The sequence below is a fragment of the Bidens hawaiensis genome, unplaced genomic scaffold, assembly GCF_021521415.1.
Source record: "Bidens hawaiensis isolate Kalapana, Puna unplaced genomic scaffold, B.hawaiensis_p1.1 tig00046180_1, whole genome shotgun sequence".
Taxonomy (NCBI): domain Eukaryota; kingdom Viridiplantae; phylum Streptophyta; class Magnoliopsida; order Asterales; family Asteraceae; genus Bidens; species Bidens hawaiensis.
In genome coordinates this window covers 65,968-89,410 of record NW_027498237.1, presented here as the reverse complement: position 1 = coordinate 89,410, position 23,443 = coordinate 65,968, and the positions used below count along the sequence as shown (strand labels likewise).

The following is a 23,443-nucleotide window of genomic DNA, read 5'->3' as shown; positions in this document are numbered from 1 at the left end:
GGGTATTGGGGTGGTTTGAAATATTGGTTGAAAAAATGAAAGCTATCTTCATCATTATAACTTAGTAAATATAAATTTGTTCTTTGCTAGTGTTGTTTCAAATATAAATTTTAACTTACTATATATAAGTTTGCTATTTGAAAAAAAGGTTAGTTTAAAAAAACAATCAAATGAACCAGCCAACACTACTTGATATAAAAAGGTTAGTTTCATGAAATTAACTTGCAGTTGAATGTCAAGCAAAGAAGGACAAACTAGTTAACTACTAATAGCATGTTTAGGATTTAGTTTGAAAAGTGCTTATTGGTTTTTTCAAAAAACCATTTTGAAAAAAGGCTTTGGAAACCTGGTTTTTAATCCTTTCAAAAAGCTAAAATAAAGAAGATTTTTGCGATTGACAAACACATTTTAACTCCAATAAGCCACTAAGAATTTTTCAAACTCAATCCCAAACATGCTTTAAATGTAAATGATACGAGGGGCGCGACCATTGCGGCATTTCGTCAAAGCAATTTGTAAATGAAAACTCTTTGACTTAAGGTGTAAATAATAACCTATCATCATTGTGGCACTTGGCGTAGTCAATTATTTATTTGGCATATGGCGTAGTCAGTTATTTATTAGGTATATATTTAATGTTTCATTAGTATACGAATGGTAAACCTTAACTAAGAAGTCCGCATTCTTACATTTGAACCGTTCATGTAAGAAAAGGGCTATAATCCTTAAGCCAAAAGTAGTGATTGCAGATTGTCTTCAAAGTTTGCTTTAGATTTTTACCATCTTTTATAATTTTGTAAATGACAACATATATGCATGCAATAGTATTCAATGCAATTGTTACAACCTACGTTACTCTTTGTTTTATTTTATGAATGCACAAGAAAATGCTTGCTACCCTACAACTTATAAATGAATGTCATGCATGGTGGCCTACGTTTTGATATCAAAGTTGGAGTCTTTTATTTATTATTGGTATTTAGTTCAAGTATTTCAGTTATGAATGAAAAGAACATTGGTGTATTGTACTATCTCTAAAAAATAATTTAAACCTAGTGTTTTAGTTGTATAGGATAAATGTGAACCGTTTAATGTATTTGTACCTAGTGTTTAATAGATATAATGAGTTAGAAACAAAGTCTGAGTAATCACTTACATATATAACAGCATTAAATTTGTGTATTACAATTAAAATAAAAGATACAGATGTTTATAGAAGTGACCGGCTATTCTAGCACCACCCACAATTTAATCTTACACCGGTTTCAAACAAACGTTTTAAAATACCTACAATGGCTTTTAGGATATATAAGACTGGCACCATCTAACGACACGTCTCAAATGGTCATTTCCTGCCCACGTCACACACTCCTTAACACAAGGGCTGATGTTAGCTTTCTTACAGTTACATACAACGACCGTTATAGTTGAAGCAAACAACCGTTTGCTTGTTTTTTTTTTACTACCATTTATAGGCGGTATAAATCTGTCTGACTTGATTATACAATCTCCTCTCGTATTATTTCAACTTCATCTAGTTCCAAAATACGCAAACCCGGAATGAGAGATATGAAGTATAAAAATCTTTGTCCACGCCTCTCCATGATATCCACTAACCATAAGTCCGTGATAACAGCCAAAGCCATTTGCCGGCAAACTTGTCCATGACAATATCACTTAATGAATAATAATCTCCTAATCTCTAATTCATTAGTATTTAAATGTGCAAACTTGAAGAATCTCACGGTTACGGTTTCACCTTCTCTCATATTTTTCTCTGAAATAAATCCCAGCTAGTGTTTTTCTTTGATTCATAATATTTTAACCATTGTGATAGCCACATCCATAACTCAATAGAGTGATCCGTGACAGTGTCACACTTTGTTTAAAAATCCATGATGGCCTAAAACGATGTTTAAAAACAAAATATTGTTGAAGGCCTTATAAAGTGGGGGGAAACCTAAACAGCTGTTGAGTTGTAATGTTGTTAATTTGAAGTAGAATTAATATGACCATTTTCAATATAAGAGGGGAACACTAGTGTGGGTAAAGTTTATGGGTAGTTTACTACATGATAAATCCACCCCTAACTATCTGGGTAGTTTGCCAAATTACAATCTATGGTAAAGGTTTACAGTGTGTTTATATGACCATTGGAGATTTTTAAAGAAATTAAAACACCCATTAATACTCAATTTATTACATATAAATACCACCAACTTTTCATCATCTTTATTCACTCAAACATTTCATCATTTTATCACTTAACCTTCACCATTTCTATTCACTCAAACCCCTAATGGCAAATTTCTCAAACGATGATCTCAGGATATTATCTAGAGGACGAAGACATATACTTGGCCACACGATCATCTAGAGGATGAGGTGAAGAAAATCGTTATAACCCGCAAACTAGAAATTGCGGAAAAATATAATTGGCCAAAGGATCATCTAGTTTAGATGTTCGTGTTTTAAATTTTTTGGTTTGATCGTCATATTTTATTTTTCCGGTTTTCAATTATGTAGTATTTTTAGTTTTAATGAAATTTTAATTTTAATTACATTTAATTGTTTTATTTATTTTCAAATTTTAACAAAAAATAAAAAAAGTTTTAGGGTACTTGTAGGTAGGTGTTTCCAGTTATTTTGAGGTTTGCGGATACTTAAGGGTAGAAATAAAATAACAGCGTATGATTGGCCGGTGCATGGGTAATACCATGAGTGCCCCTTCCCATGAGTTTGACGCTATGTGTAACATACAACCGTTCATATCTAATAAAGAATTTGCATTTATAGGAGGTCATCCATTCTGGTATTATCTTCACCCGAGGTACTGAGCACGTTTAACTCTTGAGTTAACAAATGATCACTAAAAACTTTTTATTGTAATTAAACCATCATTAGTCTGTTGCAACTTGCAAATTAGACAATTTAAATAATTTAAAAGTGGTTAAGGTTTACCCATAATAAACTATTGGGCTTGGGTTGACCACAGTTATTATTATTATTATTATTATTATTATTATTATTATTATTATAACTATTTATACCTGATAATAAGTAAATTTGAAATAGTTATTTTATGTTGTGGCATGCAGATCGAGGAATGTATATATTAAGCAGCAATGCCGATGTTAACATGGCGGTGCCACCGGCGGAGGGGTGGAGCAGTGGGTGGGGCCGGCCGGCCACTGTATTTGCATGTGCATGTGCATGTGCATGTGCATGTGCATGTGCATGTTTCTTGTATGGAAGTAATTTTGAACATCATAACAAAACACCCTAGCTCCTGTCTCTTTGTCTAGGGTAAAATTAGTTAACCTTATTTTTTAATTTTCATGTTATAAATTTGTTTCAAATATAATAATACTAGTAGAAAGTATCTTAAATAGTTTTCTGTTATTTTATATTTATATTTATGTTTATACAAAATGTCGATTTCAGAAGTATAAAATTTTAAGTTTATAGTAAGGGACAATTTCATAAAGTTTTAAAAGTGTTCTAATTAAGTTATTCAAGTTTTAAAAGTGTTTCAAGTAACTCATTCATCTTTCATATTTTATTAAATTAAAGGTTTTAACATATTTTTGAGCAATTTTCTTTTTTGTTTCACATAGAATATCTTTTTATCTTTTTTTTATATGTTGACTTTGAGTGGTGACATGAATTTTGTTTTTTATTTTTAGAATTTTAATATAACTAAAGTTTTTTTTATTTTTAAATTTAACTACATATATTGCAAATCCCCCCCATCTTATCCTCCGTTGATTTATTAACGCACAAAAAAATCAGTGATACTCGATTTGAAGATTGCACGAGTAACCTTATTGAAACATTTTTTAAACCTTTACTTTTCTATGACATTTTCCATTATAGTAATGCAGTAAACGACCAAATCCGGTGTATAACGATGGATTATGACTACTAAGAAAAGGAAGAGAGTATTGCCAACGTATCATATCAGTTGGTGTTTACCGAGTGATCACTGACGGAAAAACAGTTGCACCTGAAAAAACAAAAAAAAATTGTAAATTGAACTAAATATTCATAATCCATTGGTAACCAGACTGATTACCAACAAGACTTCTGCCCGTTAAGGGAACTGTTCGTTTTTGTTGTTTTAGAGGTAATAAAAGTGTGCTGATGGATACATTCTACTGGTATATTTGAGGATAAGATTTTCTATTGCTTCCCGACCTAAGGATCTCAATCTGTTGTCGGTGTGGGCTTGGTACCGACAGACAACCTGTAGGTATATTTGAGAAAAAGCTTTTGAATTGCACCTCTCGTTTAGACTTTTGAGTCATTCGTCGGGTGTGGGTCTAAACCGACGAGCTAATTGTCAGAATATGCCGATAAATTTTCAATAACTAGCAACAAAATATTTGGTAGCATCAGTCAGGTTTTTCAAGCCTAGAAATGACAACCTCCATATATTTCAAATACGACAAATCATTATTCGGGCATAATTTGTTGGAATTAAGAGTTTTTATGACGTATCATTGTTAGCGGGTTTATTGGAATTGGTTCGGTCGGTGTGGGTTGTGACCATGTGAAGCTAAAACAACTAATAATACAAGGTGTCCCATCAAAGACCAATAGTGTCAAATATAAAGTTGATACTAAGTTATTGTCAATATTCATTCATCCACTAAAAAACAACGTAAGTGAACAAAATACTAAGTTTGGCTTATTTGATACATGATACGATAATCAATACAATGATCATTATACAGTATCAAGATAACAAGCATCATGTTATTTTATTACATAAGTTTAATTTAATATTTTATATTTTTTATTTATTATTTTTGTTTTGTAATCTATTCCGACACTATTTGTTGCACAAGCCAAGTCCACATACCCAAAACACTATTATTTCCCATATAGACAACTTTTGTACGTTTTAGGTAATTATGATTGTGTGTGCCCAAGTTTTATAGAAATGAACGAATATTGACAATAACTGAACAAAGTTTGGCAGGCACTGTTCTGATCAATATATATGTGTAGCATACATAAATTACACTACAAAACAAGCAAATGAATATATAATACATTACAAAACAAAAGACTATTACCAATGTACAAATACATTGGTATAGGTACCACTGTAAGTGAAGGTCTATCGAATATTCGAATAACAAGATATGATGAAAGTTTAGCGACCGATAGTCTGATACAATGGAATCTTTAGCAACTAGTCGTCAACATGGATTGCATTTTTATTACCAACGATCACCGACAAAGTTTTAATGACAAATTTTAATTTTTTGAACATTACAATTAATCTAAGTATTTTACTACGATTCAGTATTGTTGACCATTGTTTGACCTATATTTCACTATGATAGACCAGGCATGGATCATCTAAATTAGTATGGACCGTTAATATCACGTCTTAGAAAGGCTTATAGTTACAAGCGTTATTAAAGAAAAAAAAATACTACAGTTTTTGTAACTATAGTTGATAAGTTAATGCTTTAAATACACATACTTAGATATCAAGAGACCAACAAACATATTTTTCAACTATATAGTCAATAAATCGAATAAAGCGTGACATAATTGTTGTCAATAAAAAACAAAAATAGTTAAAAGGGGAGAAGTCTACTTCGGGAAAGAAAAAGGCTAATTTGTGTGCGCCTTTAAAAAGATGAAGTGACATTATAGAAACATGCTCTAAATCTCTAAGGCTGAGGGGTGTGGAGCTTCAGCGGGGGCGCGAGAGCCCCTCCGCTCGCGCCCCCAGGCGCGAGCACCACACCACCGAGGCGCGAGAGGGGCGCGAGCGCGAAAAACAAGGCGGGCGCAAGCCTGCTAGCGGGAGGCATATGGCGTAAAGGGTCTTTGGGAGACGTGAAAGAGCCGTTGGACCATTTAATTGAGCCGTTGGGCTCATAATTTAATAAAAAAAAAAGTTTTTTCTTCCTATATATAACCAATTTCATATAAATCAATTACCACAACTTCAAAAAAAAACCCAAAATCAACCCATCTTCCCAATTTTTTTTTTAAAAATAATGTCGTCGTACTCGTCTGATTCCGACTCCTCTGAAGAGGATGATTTGCTTCTTCATGTAGGGGGAGTTTTGACCGCAACCGTGGTCAATCTCTTGCAAAATCAAGCCCATCAACCTCGACTCCCGAGGGTTAGAGCACCACCTCGTGATCGTGATCGATCGGGTGCTAACGATACTTTGATTAGGCATTATTTTAGCCCTCAACCGGTATATGCGGAGTCGGAGCTTCGACATGAGTTGGTTGAACATTTGTGGGCGAGGCGACCCGATGATCTTGTATTAGATTAGTGTTATTATTAAGTATTATTGTTTGTTTAATTTTTAGTATGTTTTTTTTGTAATTTGAATTTTAAAAAAAATGTGTGTTTTTTTTAATAATTTATGAGTTTTTTTAATAATACGTTTTTTGAATATATTTATAAAAAAATAAAAAAAAAATCCGCTGGAGCCCCTGCTCGCGCCCCTCCACACCAGGGCCAGGGGCTCCAGCGGGGGCTCCAACACCCATCTTATCCAGTTTCTCTCTCTGTCACACGTCACAATATTATTGGCTGGAGCCCCCACTCGCGCCCCCGTTAGAGCCCCCCACACCCCTCAGCCTAATAATGTCTTCTTTAACTATAAAAATATTAGAATATTCTTATTATAATTACACAAAGATAAAACTTAAATGCACTCATAAAATATTGAACGAAATGGTTGCCAATGAGCTATTTAGATATAAGCAAGCCAGGAGGTCTTACAAATTAGTCTGTTTTTTTTAAGAAACAGGTTGGCATCACTATTGAGCGTCAAATTAATGATAAATGGTTAAAATTTTGACTCGAGGTATGAATATACCTTATGAAGTGGCGTGCCCCTGAGTCCAAATTACTATCATCGTAAAAAAAATGATTCCTTGAATATACTAATATATTATTACTTGTTTATCAACTACTTGTTTAACTTGCATGTTTAAAAAAGAATTATTCGCTTCGAATTATTTTAAAACTAAAGGAATGCATTTTTGTTGGTAGTGAACAAAACATTGTTTTTAATGATACAAAACTAATTTTAAACTAATTATATATTCATAAGCAACTACACACACATATACACATAACACATGTTTATAACGATGTCATGGTGGTCAAGCGGTAATATAAGGGTGAGTAAAACTGAACTATAACCGAATTAATCATAATCGAATAAACCCAACTCTTTTGGTCTAGTGAATATGATTAACTGACAATTCAATAATGGTTACTATTAATGTGTTTATGTTATCTGACTTTAACATAAACCGAACTGAATCATGTGGTTAAGCAATCTTCTAAAACCGAAGCTTAGTTATGGTTATATTTAATCCCCTATAACTGAACCGAACCGACTTACACCCACCTAATTGTATGGTGCTGGCAGCCACAAAAGTGGTGTAAGTTTAAATTCTAACAATTGCAAAGTTAGGTGATATTTAAGCGTCCGAGTTTCGAAAGTCTGAAATTGAGTGTCCTTGAATTGTGCATGTCGTATCCTTCCCAATCCAAGACGACAAGGCGAAAAAAATAGTGGTTTAAACAAAATATACACAAGTGTATATTTAGTAAACGTAATTTCAGTTTTGTATATTCTCAAAATCAGTATATATTATCCATGTTAAACACGGAAATAGTTTTGATTAAAAAAAAGCCAAAATCAACAATACCATGATTAGTCATTATTCGGAAATAAACAGGAGAAGATTTTTGTCGGATTGTGTTTAGGTAGTGGAACAAAAGGAGGGTGGACCAAACCTAAATGTTTTTTATGTGGAGGGTTTTAACTTTTCTGTACTTTCATATATGGATTCAAATTACATGTTTTTCTCATGATTTGATCTTCAATGTCATGCCATTTTGATCAAAATGAGTTGCTAAAGAGTTAGCTAATGGAGCAAAGTTAATGGGGTGGCTTTCGGTCGGTTTTGAGTCAACTGATAAAAAACCATTTATCTTGTCTCAGTCACCAGGCTTTTGAGATTAGTCTGGATTGTTTGAACCTAAAACTGTGTAGAACCATATGAGATGTAACGGTAATAATGAGCTGATTCAATACTTGACAAACTCTTACGGTATTGTAAGAAATGGGCTGGCAATGCTCTTTGTTTAGAAACCCGGGTACTAAGAAGTTGAATAAAAAATAAAAAAAAGTAAACAAAAAAGGCAAAATAATTTGGTACGCATGAACAATAAAAGCATGATACCATAGAAGAATTGAAATGAAGAGCAGCATTATGTTTGTGAATAATACTTTATTTTTATTAATTAAACTGAAAACCATATCATTTAACGATAAAGCTAACCAACTAATGACAATGTCAGTACATCAATATTTACCATAATATTCAAACTAGAATCATAGAGTAAACAAACTTTGTAATTAACTTGATAAACCCAATCAACAAGATGAAGTTCGTTTATATCATATATGTATAAGTTGATTAAAACATTTAGACCAAGCGTAATGGTTAATGCTCTTTAACAGGCATTTTACTCCACATCATCACTATTTTTAGCCAAATGCATGAGTAATGAATAATGCCTACTCAAGACACCAAGGTTGTCTCTGAGAATCCATTAAATTTTGAGGCCAATAAACCCAATCAACAAGATGAAGTTCGATTTATATCATATATCATACTTAGACCATCTTGACAGGTAAATAGTAAAGAGAAGACTCAAACTTAAAAAAAGCATAGTGTGAACTACTAGTGGAGTTGCAGGGCTCATAATCAACAGATGAACAAGTTTCAAAAGGTCGAATTAAATGGCATACGGTCATTATTGGTGGTTTGACACAACTGTCACCCGAATTTCATTAACTAAGTCATTTAGTTTCAGAGGCACCAGGGTGATGATGGGAGGCTGGACGGTTATGTGGTTTTTACTAGTTGGATTCTTGAACTGAACGGGTTTTATCTCACTGCACTGTCATGCCTTCGGGCGAGTGTTCACGGGCGTTGGCCTTAAGTGAGGGTTTTTCCGAATTGAAAGACGAGTATAGATGCGGTGAATTTAACCAGTAACCATTAGAGGATCGTTAGCCGTTAAAAAAATAGTATCTTTTCCTTTCCCTAGAATGGTAATTAAATATTTAAAATAGTATCTAATGATATTAGCATTTGGTTCATCTGCCAGGTGATTATGCTCTTGAATGCACACGTTCAACCATATTTTTCTATTGCCATTTGTAGAAACCCTAAACTTTTCATCATAAAAGCTAGCCATAAATGTATAAAAATCCAAATAAAATTAGGACCACATTAAGTTCACTCCTTTGAAGGGTAACCATCTCTTTTAATAAGGGTGGGGGTACCCTTAAACTCCATTTGTGTTACACATACACACACTTTTTGGTCCCCAGGTTGTGGTGGTGAATGGTGATCGGTCGATGGGTGGTTGCCGTCGGGCGGTGTTAGCCACCTATTGTTACTACGTGTTAATGGGAAGATGATGATGAATCACACATACATTCAAGAGCTATGGAAACATGAAAATGGAATGAAACTTGAAATATTAATCGGTTTCTGATTATTTAGTGGTACGGGTGTAAACAAGCCGAGCCCAAGCTCGAGCTTTGATCATTCTAACTTACGAGAGCTTGAACTCGACTCGTGAGTTGTTTTTTCAAGCTCATGCTCGACTTGTTTATTATTTATTACTTAAGTTATATATGTTTTTAATTATACATATATGAAAAAATAATAAGGAACATTAAACGAGTCTATGCTCAGCTCAATCTCATGTAGTACCTTAAAGGAGCCAAAACGCGGGTTGAGCTCAATTGTGTAGTACGAAATTAATACATATGGTTCCAAATAGGTTAAAATTCACAATGCTCATTAAACTTGACGAGCCTGAACGAGCTTACCATAAATGGCTCGAGCTCGATGTAAACGAGCAGACTCGAGCCTGGCTCGTTCTGACTTATGAGAGATCGAGCTCGGCTTGTTTCGAGCTATTTTTTTAAAAGTTGAGCTTGGCCCGTGATTTATGTTTTGGTGACTCTGTATTATTTGTTAATTAATTTGCATACGTTTTTAATTATTTTTATATATTTTTTTGAGAAAAATCTTTAACGAGCCTAAGCTCGGCTCGATCTCGTGTAGTGTCTTAAATGAGCCAAAGTTCAGCTCGAAGTCAGTCATGCAGTGTAAAATTAATACATAGAAGTCCAAAATAGATAAAACTTAAAAAAAATCAGAAGGTTTGTTAAGGCTCAACAGGCCTAAACGAGCTTTCCATACGAAGCTCGATGACTGCACGAGCTTTATATGAGGCTCGTCTCGGTTTGAGCTTGCGAGCAACTCTGCTCGTTTTTAGCTTCTATCAATTTGAACTTAAGTATCCCACGAACGACTCCTCGTTGGCCGTTGGCACCACCAATTTAGTAGTGTGGATATTTAGAATATAAGTAAATTTAACATGACAAATTCATGGCAAAGTGCCAAATGTGTACGTCTAAATCAGTAGTAATTAAATACACGTGTCTGATGCTGCACAGATTCTCGAATCAATTTGGAATCTCGAATAGGTTAAAAACTGAATAAAAACATGATTATACTTATGTTCTTTAACAAAAGTACAAACACAAGCCTCGAAACTCATTTTATTCGTTTCGTAGGTGGTGGTGTTATTCATTTGTTACTGAACCTAAGGTTTGTATATCTTGTAAATGAAATGAAATGATATGGATATGAGTTAATTAACATAGGACCGTCATTTTTACCTGAAACCTAACCCGGAAAAACACGTATCCGGACTGAAGAAATTTGGGTTGGTTTTCGGGTCCGATTAATGGGTTTTGAGTCAACCTGAAAAACACGAATAAACTTTTAGTTTTAAAACCAGATATATTTTAATGTATAATATGCTAAGTCTTAGTCACTAAAGTTATCAGAAACTGGACCTAACTGACTGTTGTCATTCTACCTATTATGGATCGATTGTTTATTGTTAATTCATGTTTTCGTTTATGACTAATAGCAACCATAATTAAACAACTCAATCAAGTCTTGTTGAAAACGATTATGGTTGAAGTTTGTTTTACTCTTCTTTTGAATTGTTTTATCAGGTTATGTTGAGTTGTTGGATTATTATTTGGTTATAATTACATTACGAGCAAAAAAGAATATGTTGTCTTAATTTATAGTTATTTTTCTATGATACTTGAAACCCGATTAACCCAACCTGAATTACCCCGAATCCAAAAAATCCGTGAGAGATTTGGGTTAGGTTTCGGGTCAAGATTTAAAACTTTGAAACCCGAAAAGCTCGACCTAAAAAATCCGTAACCCAAAAAACACCTATAAATCAACATAATCTTGTGACCTGACTGACGCATCCAAAAAGAAACCCACAACTAAGATAAAACCCACCGATTCAACCCAGAACAAATTGCTCTCATAAGAAAAGTCATGGTGCCACGACTCGGACAATTGACCTTTGGTATTCAATTAGCCATTCTAATTTGTAGGTTGACTTAATTATGTCAAAATGTTATTTTATAATTTTGTTACGGCAAATGAATAAAAAATGTTTTCATTAATTTCATTTACTAAAACATATTAGCCGAGATGTCTAATCCATGAGCGGCATCCCATAAAATATGATCGTCATTAAAATAATATAAGGTAATAGCAGTATCATCACTACTTTTATTTTCTAATCTCTTTATTTATTTATCTATATATATTTCTTTTGTATTCATAGTTATTGATTTTTATTCTTTGTAGTAAACACTACTTTTTAAAATAATATGTACAGGGTATTGGTTTATAACAATATAGCATATATTCATATTTTCCTTTTTGGATTTTACTTTTATTTAAATTGTTTTGTTTTTGAACCGCGTTTAGAATTACCATCAACACCCAAGTATGCCATTCTCAGACGGGATATCAACTATCGATACTGATTTTAATGTTTTAAGTCTAACTCATCCAGGAAAACCATCAATGAAAGACCCAAACTTTTTGAAAAAACTCTATTAATTTATGTTTTAAACCTGAAAACATAAGATCTCAAGTTTTCACAATGTTATTAAAATAGAATACCAACTAATTTAGTTTTAATATTCTAGCTTACACATTTGAGTTTATGGGTGAATTATAATCCGATTCCCGATTAAATTCCTTCTTGTGATCGACAATTAAAAGGTCAACTTTATAATTAATGTCACGTGTGAAACCCCTTGGTTTATGCTTAATAAAATATTGGATTAGTGTTTTTTTATATTTCAAGAAATAAATATAATAAAACCCAGATTATTTTAACGCAAATGGATGAAATATTTTTTGGTGGCAAGGTAAGTTTCTTTTGAAACCAAACGGTTGACTTTTTAAGTTTTAACAATCATGTTTTACCAACAATGATTTTGATAGTATTAGTATATATATATATATATATATATATATATATATATATATAATATTTTGTCTTTTGACCGACTCTTAAATTGCAAAAATGCTTTATGTTGTATTTGCACAACATCAGTATTGATATGAAAGTCATTTGTACAAATTCATGGTTAACATTTTTCTTGTATCTATTAGTGGTTATGTTATATGCGCATTAGACCGTTCGCAGTCAAGGCGGCATGAGGTGTTTTAAGCCAAAACGTCGGGGCACACCGCCCCCCTCGAAATTTTGGGTTAATATTTTTGGTGAAGTGTTTTGTACATAACGTTAGGATGTCACGAACTTTGAGGGTTTTGTGTGAGAGGGGGAGGAGAGAGATGCGTTTTGAAGGCGTTTTCCCACTACACCTACTTTTTGCAAAATTCCTAAAAACTGACTAGGCGTCACGTGACGCAAAACGTTCCACCTCTAGGTATGTATTGTATCATCTTAGATGATACTATAGTTTCATGGTCCTCAATGCACCAACATATTGGTGTCGTAGATATAACAGCCGAAACAAATTGCCTATCTCCTTCTTGAGCTATATGTTCTCCCACATACAAAGCTACATTCATTTTCTATGATAATGTACGTGTTCATCTTTCGAGCACATAGTTCATCATCAACACACTAACACGTAGAAATTGTCATACACTTTGTTTGTGACAAGCTACATATCGGATCTATAAGAGTAAGAGTTCTATACATCCCTAGCAACTTTTAATATGCTCAATCGTTTCAAGTCCCGCTTCGCATTCGTCCTTCTACTGCTTAGACTGATGAGGATTATTATACTTCAAATATTTAATGTATATTTGTTTTAATATATTGTATGTCTTCTGGTGGAAAAATTAGTCAAGGTTATAATAGAAGGGCAATAGGGCATAGTGATCACATAATGTAACTGAAATGAATATTCTTTCAAAAGTGTAAATGACAATAATTATATAATAAGCATATACTTTTGGTAAAGGGTTGCTATGATTTATCTTTTGAAATGAATGATTTGTCGTCTCTAATAGACAAACTTGCATGACTTCCACCTAGTTCTTTTTAACAAAAGGTGATACATCCAAATCAAACTTCTCCACTTTCTTTAGTAGTAGCTCTCCCTCACTCTATCACCCTAATATATATATATATATATAGACACATATATATGAACTAATTTGTTTAAAATTATAAGAAACGTATACCCATGTGTACATATGTTTTAACTGAATGTGATATTGATATATAAACGGTTATGTACATTCTTGAACATATATATTTAGTCGTTTTAAAATGTTTATGTACGTTCTAGTAAATTGTCTTGTGACTCTTATCATGGTCTAAATTAGTGTTTATTTCTCCTAACAACTTTATTTTAACCTCTGATTTATGGAAGTGTGTATTTTGGTCATTTATTATTTAGTGATTTTTTGGTTAGATAAATGAATGATGGTAGGTGGAGTTGGTTATTAATTCTATAACTTTTTTTAACAAGTTTAATAAATTCACCTTATTAAAGTCTTTAAGTTTGTAAAATACATAAATATTACAATAGTTTAAAATGTACTTTAGCATTACTATCTCTACAACTAATATGTTAGCCCACCATTCACTCAAATTAAAATCGCAACCTATATGTTTAACGAATTAAATTATTTAATTGCAATAAATATAAGTTGTTATAGAGTTTGGCGTTTAGCCGTTTAGTTTGTATAGAGAATTAATATCATCTTTTTGTAATTTATTGAGCTAGCTCAACCTGTGGCTATAACTTGAGTACAACTGTTTCGTAACAACAAATGAGTATGTGATAATATTATTTATTTAAAAGATAAAGCAATAATTAACATTGGTCATGATATGATTAACAAGACCATTGAATCCAAACACGATACGTCATTTTTTCTCAACGCTAATATAGATGAGTTTCATCAGCAGCTTGTATAGTTACGCGACATGACACGTTTAATACGGTTAAACTTGGCTAATTTAATAGCTTAGAGTGACATGACACTTACAAGTTACAATGTGATTAAATATAAGGACTTTAATTAATATTTCCTTGTCAAATCACGTCATGCAACTATGCAAATGAAGGTGAAAGTTTAACTCAAGTTTTGGCAAAATTTATTTATTTTATTAATATAACCTTTTATACAAGAGAATATACAAAGTATGATCCTTGTTTATTGTTCTTGATATTTTTCTCTCTCATATACAAATTGTAGTTGAAATATAATATCACATATGTTGATTGTTGACAAAGACAATAAATAATGAATTTATGAATTGGTTATTTACTGTCTTTTTATCAATAGAAATTTAATACACAAGTATTGTGTCAGAACAATTAAAAAGATATATAAACTATAATAGTAAGGGCTGTTTGATAATCTTGTTTAAAATAATTAAGAGGTCTGACTGATTAAGCATTAACATCTGAATTATTAAACATATATATTTCTAAAACTTAACCATTAAAAATGTCTTTTTTTGATTATTAATAGTATCTGATACTACTTTTTTTTTATGTAATATACAATGAATGTGAACAAAATATAACCCCTCTTAAAAAGTTAAAAAGAGAGTCTGTCACAGCTATGTCCCAATAAAAGGTTTGATTATTTCCTATTCCTTAAAAGAGAACAAAATCAGTCTTTGTGTGGATGGTTCCTAAAAGAAATTATTTCTTTGTGAAAAATAAATAGAATAAAAGAATAAAACAAAGGTTGGAATTGGATATTGATGTTTCTAAATTTAGGAATATGGAATCATGGACCATGTTCATCTAAAAGAAATAAAAATCCATTGAAGCATAAAATCTCACCTTTGAATCAAATATTTCAAAAATATGTCACTTAATTTTTTTATTTTTTTTTCTATTTATTTTACAATTGTTTAAAATGTAAAAATGGGAACTTGAAACTACTTAATGTAAAAGTATTATATGGAAATAAAATAAAACAAAACAAAATCCCATAAATTATAAGGGAAAATGATATTAAAACACACCAACAATATTATTATTATTATTATTATTATTAATGTTGCCATAACAAGGTATCAAATAAAAACCCGCCGGAAGTACACGGTGGCTCGTCGCCGAAATACTCCGGCCACGGCGGAGATGAGTAGCAGTCCCAAACTGAGTCAACAAACACAAAAGCCTCACTTGACTCGGCCGAGTCATAACTCGGACCCAAACTAGGCAATTTTAATATTTCGTGACATTTTTCAAATGATGACGTGGATGTCAACGTGGACACTGCGGAGTACGAGGAACATGATGACGTGGAGGGTGTTGATGGTGGTGTTGTTAATGTTGTGGTGGTGATGGTGGTGTTCAGGCTGAGGTGGTCCATTGCGGCTGCTTTAGTGGCGGCGGCTTGAATGTGACGTGGCGTGCATGTTTCGGGTTGGGGTAAAACATCGGCGAGCTCGGGGAAATTAAGGATCGCGGACTTTCCTTTAATGGCAAGTGCCGCGACGTCGTGTGCACGTGCGGCCATTTCCGGGTTGGAAAATGTGCCGAGCCAGATCCGAGACTTTTTTTTGGGTTCTCGGATCTCGGATACCCATTTGCCCCATGCCCGCATTCGAACCCCTCTATAAACCGGGTGCTTAGAGTTGTTTGCTTTGTTACATTCCTCGTTATCCGTGTCCTCTCTGACCCTCTTTTTCACCTTTTTAGAATTCACTGGGTACGGTTGTTGTTGTTCAGTCAACTCTGGCTTTTTGACCAATGAGTTAGATAATGCAGTGGTGGTTGACTCCGCCATTGCGTGGCTACTAACTTCTAACCGATAAATCTTGAAGCGTGTGATCCGACCTGACCCGAACCGAGGTGTAAACAACCTTGAGAGAAATAGAGGGGGGGGGGGGGGGTGTTGTGATGAAATATAAATGCAACCACACACTTTGCAAGTGTTTGGTGTGAGAGGAGTTTATATATAGTGCAAGATAGATATATGCGTGTATAGACGTAGAGAGAGAAGGTGTGAAGGGTACCCATAAATTTTTATTTTTTTTATTGTTATAAAAATAATAATATAGGGGTGACACAAAATTATTTAATAGGAAAGAGAAGTAGTACCTCCTTTTTTAAGTAGGTGGTATTTGCTTGCAAGTACTGAAATCATTTAATAGTATGCCATTCTAGATGAATAATATAATGTATCATTCATATATTATGTAACCAATATTCAAGATTTAAGTGGTCATAAATCTTAATAATATATAAACTAATTTTTTTTTATTTACTTTGCTTGATGGGTCAAATATTTTAACCATTGAACCAAAATGGTATTTTTAACCCTTTTAAATCTAATATGGAATTACTATTCAAAGTCGGACGATTAAAATACAATGACAGATAACCAGACAAACTCTGATTAACGTAGTTTTATTACAAGGATTAGACTTCTTTTATTGGAGCTTAGTTGGATTTTTTTTATATATTCTTTTTTATGTTTTGGTAGTTTAGAAAAAATGAAATTGTTTATAGATGGTCAACCAGTTTTTAATTATTTGTGGCTAGTTTGCTTTTTGGTGAAGCCCCCTGGTCAAACAAACAAATTTAAAGCTTAAAATATTTCGAATATATTTTTTTTCTTACTTATATCTAACAAATAATTTGATTTTTATTTAACAACTTATAATATTTATTATTTTTTTAAAAAAAATCAAATACATTATTTTGAAGAACTTGGCTCTTGAATAATTTTATATAGGAATACTAAAAAAAACTAAACAAAAAAATGTATTTAGATTTTCATAGAAAGTTAAATCTTACACATAAAAAACATGTTCTTTCTAGGCTAAATTAATTGTGTTGCATCATGCTACGATCCCCGTTCTAAGTATGATCATATAGCAAATTCTTTTTTCGTATGAAACACGTTGGACTCTTGTAGTTACAACTTCGTAAACTCCAAAAAAAGGGAACAATATGCCTATGCGCAACCATTCCTCACATTGTCGGATTAACATTGGTTTGTATTTTAGTTGCCCAATCAATCGAGTTCCTAACATAAATGTTCCTTTTTCTTATTCGGGGTTTTACTTAATTATTTAGCCATTAAAATAAGTTTAAAAAATATGAACTTCTAATTCACTACTATAATTATTCTAAATAATGATGATAGTTAGTTAAACATATATTATAAATAATGATCATAGTTAGTTAAACATACAAAACATTTCACTATGTTAGTTTTGTCATGTTATAAAAACATTGCAAATTTTAACATTTTGTTAAACATGATCCTTAGTAAAGATTAATTATTTTAAACATCATATTTTGTTTATTATTGTTTTAAGTTACATATTTTAATTTAATTTCTTAATTTAAGTTGAAATAGAACTTCATCATGAGCATATGTGAATCCAAGTCTATGAATGTAACATTAACACACATTTTCTCTTGGACCAAGCTAGCTCGATAAGCATAACTAAATAAACGAAAACAAACTTTAACTCTTTTTAATAAAGATTAACATCTTCACGAGTTAAATAAGGATTAATGTCCTTTATCTTCTAAATAAGTCGACTAAGCTAAATTCGAAAACATTTAAATTTCCCTCTAAAATTTCAAAAAAAGTTTTAAGTTCCTCACAATATGGTGATGATTGGGATCTCAAGGCATAAAGAATGGTGATGTATGGGACATTGAATTAAAATTAGGGTTAACACCGACCATGCTTGGCATGTAAATTGGGTTGGCATACCCCATTCATCTACAAGGAACCTTCAAGAGTACCATCCAAAGATAATATAAACTAGCTCTATATATGTGCCAAATTTATGAGTTATGTTCTTCAATATTTTATTAATATAAAATAGATGCTTCATTTATATATTTGTATGTGCTTGCATGTGTGACTTCCCATTTTTATATGTTTCCTATGTTGAATATTTATGACCTTTCCATGACTTTCCTTACAAAATACCATATTTATTTTTTTATGAGTTTAAATAATTAAAAAATAATCGTACTAATAACCGGATTGGATCGCGAACCAGAACATTAGTTAGGCCAGACGTTAAAAAATTATTTGTTTCTTTTTCAATTTCTTTACTCATAAAAGGCCATTTTAATGTTCATTACAAGCTTTCACATTTGTTGCATTGCTAATTCACACTTAACAGAAAATAGAATAGCTTCATATTTGTTTTATAGTAGTTATTTATGTATATTTTCAATTTAAAATTATTTATAATGTTATCCTGCACTTTAGATATGCGATGTTCGGTTTGATGAAAAGTACCATGATAAAAAACATTGTTTAAAAGTGAAATAAAAACTAGCTGAATTTGAAACTTGTTTCTTATTGTAATTCTTCTAGTTAATTTAAACGATTAAACATTAAAAAGGAATAAAAATGAATGTGGTTTACTACTTTTTTATTTTTTTCTGCAATAAACTAGTCTCATTCTTCCAATGGTGCATTTTTAAATTTAAATTTATTAAAACAGTATATCTTATAATAAATTAAAAGATGATAATAAAATTCAAAATGTTCTCTATTTTGGTTAAATATCTGACAATATTCACGTTGCAACATAGAAACTACCATTTATTACTAGGTTTCCATTAAAGAGCCTATTTGTATCTATTATATCTTGCCATCCAATTTTATATACTTTTTACGAACATCAATATGCTATGTATTGTTTAATTAATTATTTTTTATAACTTGCATAACTTCTTAATTATAGCTCGTCACGTTTATATTAGCCTAATGCATTTATACACATTTAACTAATTCAGTTAGATATAAAACCATTGTTTATATGAATGTGAATCTTTAGGCGTTATTAGACATTTATACATCTTATCAGATTTTGGTTCACTTATATTGGTTCTTAGTGACAGGTATGGAAATTAATTTTATCGACGTCATTATGTTTTATTTGGATATTCGAAAAAAAATTGAACAGTCAGGTTGGTTGCTTGAGATTAGCCATAACTAAACCAAATTCTAATAATAGTGTACATTTTTTGGAGTTTTGGATAACAATCACACAACAGACGTCGTTATGCTTTAATATATGGATATTAAAAAAAAATGAACAGTCAAGTTGGTTGCTCGAGATTAACCCTAACCTACCTAAATTTTAATAACAGTGTACATTTTTGAAGTTTTGGATAGCAATCATACAACAATACCCTTATAAAATTGTCGCGCAATAAAATTGATCACTTGGGAGAGATACCGATGTCACCTAACCAGCGCATTTGAAAGAGAAAAAAAGAAAAAAAAAAACTGACCCAGATTAATCAAAATTAACATGCAACTATGTCTTAAACCCTAAACCCAGTTTAGGCTCGCGAGCTCGAGCTTGATAAGTAAAGCTCGGGCTCGGGCTCGTTTATTATACGAGCTTACTTTTAGGCTCGGGCTCGATTAATACATACACAAAGCCTTAACAGTTACATAAAAACTCTATTGTTCCAAACAGAATGAAGAATCATATGAAACAAATCAAATTTCACAGGCTTTTTATTCCAAACAAAATGCTTTTGCACCATCTTCACTCTCTTCTGCATTTCCAAATACTTCTCATCTGGTATCGCTCTAAGAATCCGACCCAAATTCACCACATCTTTCTCCAAAATGAAAACCGAAAACGCCTTCCAATTCAAAACTTCAAAAAAAGGCGGGACATAGTTATCCGAAATTATAACCGGAACACATTCGTAGTATATCGACTCCACAACTCTCGGGCTGTATACTTCATGCCCACGTGGACAAATACAGTATTTACTACTTTTCATATACATTCGGTATTTAGCTTTACTTTTAATATCACGGGCCATTGGCCCGAGTATTTTAATGTCGGGTTCTTAATCTTGCCAATGTTGAAGTAAGATCGGTCTCAAGTTTCCGTGCATACCGCCTGCAAAAAATGCCAAAATGGGTCTTTTTGAAGGCAAGTTTCCACCAAGATCTTTAACCGGGTATTCTGCACTACGGATGTATGTAGCCGGAAGAGTTGTGTCTTTGCCTATTTTGAACCCGGTAGCAATATTCGAGTTGCAAAGAGATCGAATGCAATTTCCCATATGATCTTTTGTTAGCTTCATCGCCTAGAAAAAATAAATCAACGGTCTTGAAAACTGTTCGGTTTTGCCATTTGGGGTGTGCATGGGTTGGTTTTGGGCTTAAACTGAACAAAAAAGGAGAATTTGGCTCCTAGGTTTTGAAACCTTTCTTTTTTTTTTTGGCATTTGGGCTTGAAGATTTTGGACTGAAAAATGGCCCAAAGTATTGAGTTTGGGCCAAAAACTTTGAGCCAAAAGTTTTGTTTTCTATAACTTAATGATTAATGATTAGCTGATTATTACATATTCGGGCCTAAAATTTTTGGGCTACACTTTTTATTATTATTATTATTATTATTATTATTATTATTTTATAAATTACAAAACCAAAATTATAATCCATAAACTCAATAAAAAAAGTTGGCTTTTTTGGTTTTTATTGGTTCGGTTATATAAGTCAGTTCAGTTTTCAGTACACGCAAAACCGAAACAGAAATTCAGTTTTTGAAAAAAACAAAAAACCAAACCGTCAGTTTGGTTAAAGTTGGTTATTTCATTTACAGGTCAGTTATTCCAGTTTCATGCACACTCCTAGTATATATTGTATGTATATGCATATATACGAAAAACAAACATACCCAATCGTGACACGCAACAAGGAAATGATCAGTCCCATTATTCCTATTCCAAAAAGGATATTTTGCAGCAATCAAACTCGTGTAATTCTTTAAACGTTCTTCTAAACCTTTGTGGGACTCGAGAGTTCGCTCTTGAGATGTTATTCTTAGCTTTAGTGAACTAAACGGTAGATAGAACAAATGCGCCTTTTTAGGATCGCTTACAACAAAGTTTCTGTTTTGCTCCATTAGTTTCATGAACCATCCTTCGGAAGCATATATTCCCCTTAGTTTTGGATCATGAAAAACCGGCTTTTTACCTTCTTTGTAGATGTAAACTTTTAAAGTATTTTCCATCAATTTGTAACTCCTGTTAAGATATAGAGATTACAGAGTGTCAATCGTGTCAGGTTGACGGGTTGAATTGTTCAACACGAACACAACTTGTATTATTATTATTATTATTATTATTATTATTATTATTATTATTATTATTATTATTATTATTTTGTGTCAAGACATCAACTTTAACCTGTACACACTTAAAATTGTGTAACATGAACACAACTTGTTTAGCCCGTTTATCTAAGCGTGTCAAACGGGTTGGCTTGTGATAACCAAGTTGTAAACTTGCTAATCGGGTTGGTGGGCTGTAAAAATATGGGTCATAAACGGGTTAGTATATCGATATTTTTTAACTAAACAGGTTGGTGGTCGACCTGTTTAACAAACAAGTTAAACAGGCCAACCCGAACACACCTGTTTAACCCATTTATTTAAATGTAACAGGTTGGTAGGTAATAATCAAGTTGTAAACTTGTTATTCGGGTTGGAGGGTTGTAAAAAAATAGACAGACGTGTCATAAACGAGTTAGTGCATTGACCTGTTTAACTAAACGGGCCAGCCCAAACATGATCTGGTTATTAACGGGTTAGACATGGAAACGCAAAACCTGATTGTTTTCATGTCGTGTTGGAAATTGCCACCCCTAGTTTTTAGTGTTTGGATACAGTGATTCTGATTATTTCGGGTCACATAATAAGAAACTGATTATTGAGAATACTCGCATCCAAATGCCCCTAAATAAATATTTCACCTTAAAGACCGGGAAAGATTGTGATAAAGAGAACCATCAAGCCCGTCAGAGTTCCCTAACGTTGGCCCACTCTCAATCTTCATCCGTGCACGGTTAAGTTCCCGGTCACGAGCAGATAACAACTTATTTTTCTAAAATATGCAAAACAAAAAAATAAATTAGTACAAACTCAAAACCAATAATTCCTAAAATAGAAAATCATGACAATGAGAAAGTCCCTACACCGAAACGAGCAGCAACTGTTGACTCAAGAACCGAAACTACGTAAGAAAACCGTGATACAGTTTGACCCGAATCATTTTGTTTCATTGCAGTTTGTGAGATCAAAGTTCCTTGATTACATTCATACCGTTTGCACCCTTCTTTTGACACATTTACCGACAATGTTTTCAGAACCGGACCAGACTCATTACCATCGTTATTATAAATATCCGCTTCGTTGACCAAAATACCCTTGGTGACAGGTGGTGACATCAAAGTGTGACTCTTATAAGAAAGCTGAGTTGCAGCTTGACCAAGTTGACCCGTTTGACCCGAATCATTTTGCTTCATTACAACTTGTGACATCAAAGATCCATTACTACAAATCATACCCTTTACACCCTTCTTCTTCTTCTTTTGACACATTTACCGACAATGTTTTCAGAACCGGACCAGACTCATTACCGCCGATATTATAAATATCCGCTTCGTTGACCAAAATACCCTTGCTGACTGGTGCTGGCATCAAAGTGTTACTCTTATAAGAAAGCTGAGTTGCAGCTTGACCGAGTTGACCCGAATCATTTTGACCCTTCAGAACCGTACCGAACCCGTTATAAATGACCGTTTCGTTGACCAAAATACCCTTGGTGACTGGTGGTGACATCAAAGCGTAATTCTTATCAGAAAACCGTGTTGCAGCTTGACCGGGCTGACCGAGTTGACCCGAATCATTTTGACCCTTCAGAACTGAACCGGGCCCGTTATAAATGACCGTTTCGTTGACCAAAATACCCTCGGTGACAAGTGGCATGCTCAAAGTATAACTCTTGTAAGGGAAAGTGATTAACTGCGATATTATAATGATAACAGCTACAAGACTTATGATTAACACTAAAAGCTTCAAGATTTGCAGCCTGCATAACATTTGCAACAGTCTTTTGGTTTCCATGGTTTGGGAAGTTGACTAAATATGCAGTTGACTAAATATGGAGTTGACTAAAACTAAAACTAAAACCCTGAGTTCAAATTCATGGGTCAATGTTTTTCA

General features: G+C 32.8%; 2 pseudogenes across 1 annotated transcript; both read right to left on the bottom strand.

Moving 5' to 3' along the window:
* Positions 1–15,474: 15,474 nt before the first annotated feature.
* Positions 15,475–16,258, bottom strand: LOC143596243 (ethylene-responsive transcription factor ERF043 pseudogene; annotated as a pseudogene).
* Positions 16,259–19,865: 3,607 nt separating this feature from the next.
* LOC143596242 (putative glycosyltransferase At5g03795) lies at positions 19,866–22,701 on the bottom strand (annotated as a pseudogene). Its single transcript, XR_013146671.1, has 4 exons — positions 22,414–22,701; positions 22,192–22,322; positions 21,116–21,464; positions 19,866–20,522 (listed from the first exon to the last, which is right to left on the bottom strand). The product of XR_013146671.1 is annotated as a putative glycosyltransferase At5g03795 (transcript).
* Between the last annotated feature and the right edge of the window lie 742 nt (positions 22,702–23,443).